Raw genomic sequence first — 2,938 nt, 5'->3', positions numbered from 1 at the left:
GCACTGGGCCCTGGGGACACCATCAGTGACTGGCCACCAGCTGTATGCATGTACTGTTTCTGACACATTTTCACAGCTTCAGTTTTAGTATTGCTAGGTCAGAAGATTCCCTTGGGTGCTTTTCAGTCTCAGAGATATTAATTCAAAATCTGTTCATTTATTAGTAACAACTACAGAATGCACCCGGGCAGAAAAGCTCAAATCAGCTCTTAATGATATAAGCATCCACAAGGCAAATTAGCAATGTGAGTGCTATTCCTCTGTAAACTGTGCTTGCATGCAAACTACTATCACTCAGTTAGCTGTTCTTTAATGGGTAGTTACATGGTGATTTCTGCTTTTTAATGAGAAGTGAGAAGGTTATTCTCTTAGGATTTGTTTGTTGTTATTTTCTTTTTCTTTGGGTTTGATATAGCTCTTTTTCAAAGTCTATAGTATACAGGACTTCAAGGATGGTAATTTTAAACTTTAATTCTAACAAGAATTATAAGATAGAGAGCTGCCTGCATCGTTCTCTGGCCACAGGACACTGCAACAAATCCCTGTTTCAGCAAAAGTGAAAGTAGCTGTATTAGAGTTGGGGAGCTTAATTCAAACATGGTTTTTATACTTCTGACAGAATTTATTTTTTCTGAAACTTATGAGATGATCTCAAATCTACTGGGAATATCGATCAAATACTATTCAGTAAAATACCTGTATAGATGCAAAAGAATTTATGTTGGAAATGCCAACACAAAAAAAACCAAAAAACAACAACAAAAAAAAAAAAAAAAAAACAAAAACAAACAAAAAAAAAAAAAAACACCAAAAAGGGTGGCATACAACAATATCCACTTATTCTGTACCTAGATTAAAAAAAAAGGCTTTTTTAAAATGATGACTTCTGCATATTGATCTCTTTTGAGGTCTTTCATGGAAGCTTGATAATCATACCCTTCCTGAGTTTGTATGTGAGAGGAAATGACAGCTAGGTGATCCACTGACAAATTTGTCAATAAATAAATGTACTTCAACCTTTGCTTGGTAGAAAAACCTGGAGCAATCTAATGACTTCTAATCAAATTGTAGGCTGAAATTCCTGCCAATTCCTGCTGAAATTCCTGTCACTGTAAAGTTTGGTCTAGGTTTTCTTATTAGTTTCTGTACACTGACAGATGCGCTTATTGTTGGTTTTGGTATCAGACCATAGGTGTCTGGTTATGAAGCAGTGCATACAAAAGTTTTGGCATTCAGTTTCAGTTAAATATTTGTAGTATATTTAATGTGTACTTTTTTTCTATATCCCACTGGGATTTTTCTTTCAAATATTCCACATTCAAAGCCATACATTTTTAGGAAAAATCTTGCTTTGCCAGTTCATAGGATACTAGAATAAACAGCATCCAAAAGTTTTTAGCTGAAGAAAGTTCTCTTCTCCTATTGTTTGTCTTCTGAGACTGCAAATTTGTTGATAGGTTAACAGGATTGCTTATAAAGAAGTACTGTCTTATAACATGTTTTTCATGTTATTGTGACTTTCAAAAGTGAACACTAATAGAGCTGAATTCTGCATTGCATATGGACAAGATATGGAGTAATTGCTTTATCTTTTTCCACTTTGAGAGCTTTATTTTTCTTCACTGTACCTAAAAACAGACACAGAGCATTAATGATCTTCTCACTTGACTTAATGTGTGAAGATTTGATTCACACTAGATAAACACAAATTTCAAAAAAGTGTTTATTTTATCTTAATGAGAAAAAAAAAACAACAAACTCCACAACAAAAAAAAACCCCAGAGAAACTGTTGTATTTTCTCTGACTTTTCCATTAAATTATTTTGCTGTGTTTGGGGACAGAGAAATATAGGATGCAGGGAAGAAGGGTAAAATCTACAGACACTTATTATTACTTGTATGCTGCCTTAGCTATTTGAGTGCTCTTCAATCAGGCTTTACAGATACCATGGACAAAATCTGCTGGATCCAATTTCTGATGTTCTCTGGCTTATTTGCAGCTTTGTCTTTGATGTCCAATAAATGCTTACTTAAGACAAAAGAAGAGTTCATGACTAGTGTAAAGAGGGGAGAAAATTAATTTTCTTAGAAAAAAATTGTCTGTCAGAGGAGTGTGATCTTTATCAGCAGCTGTGGGGTTACTATTCTGCAGGTAGTTGACAAAATAGGTGACAAATATTAGTGTGTGGTTTGGTAAGACCACAAAGAAGAGTCTTGATTTACTAATTGAGGAGATTTGCCTTTTGACGTTGTATCTGTTTCTGACAATAATAGATAAACCATTTTGTTTTATTTGTTTTATTTGGAGATTGTACCACCATAAAGCCATCAGACTCAAACTGTTTCTGAAGTTCCTTCCTTGCCTTTGCACTAAACTGGCTGCAATTGATTGATTTCTGTGTTAGGTGGGAGACCTAATTTCTAGTGCCTTTAGTTTAAACGTGCTAAAAAAACCCATAAAACACTTGTATAACATATTGGCTCATTCAGTTTAGGTTTACAAAGATTTAAGTTATGGGTGTTTAACCTTGCCACTTTCTCCACTCCTCCATATTACAGGCTTGAAGCACCAGATATCAGAAGAGTGCAAGTCATTGGAAATTATGTCTCTCAACCTCCACAGTGTGTTTGCTTTGAATATATTTTTAATTTTTCCCAAGCTTAAGGAAACACATTCAGATTTCATAAGCAATTTTTTCATGTGTGCGAACTCCTTCTGACTATAAATAGTAGGATACTGCAGTGAGTTTTTTTCAGGTTAGTATTTTTCTAGTGCCAAAGGATCAACCCCCCACTAGTATTTAAAATAAAAATTTAAAAAGGAGGAGAAAATAATATAAACTGCTCTTTTCCCTGAGACAAACTTCTAGTATTTTCCTTTTTCCCTTTGTCTTTTTTGGTTTTTTTTTTCTTTAAGAAAATCTAAACCAATGAAAGC

The sequence above is a fragment of the Passer domesticus genome, chromosome Z (assembly GCF_036417665.1).
Source record: "Passer domesticus isolate bPasDom1 chromosome Z, bPasDom1.hap1, whole genome shotgun sequence".
NCBI lineage: Eukaryota > Metazoa > Chordata > Aves > Passeriformes > Passeridae > Passer > Passer domesticus.
This window is presented reverse-complemented; position numbering follows the sequence as displayed.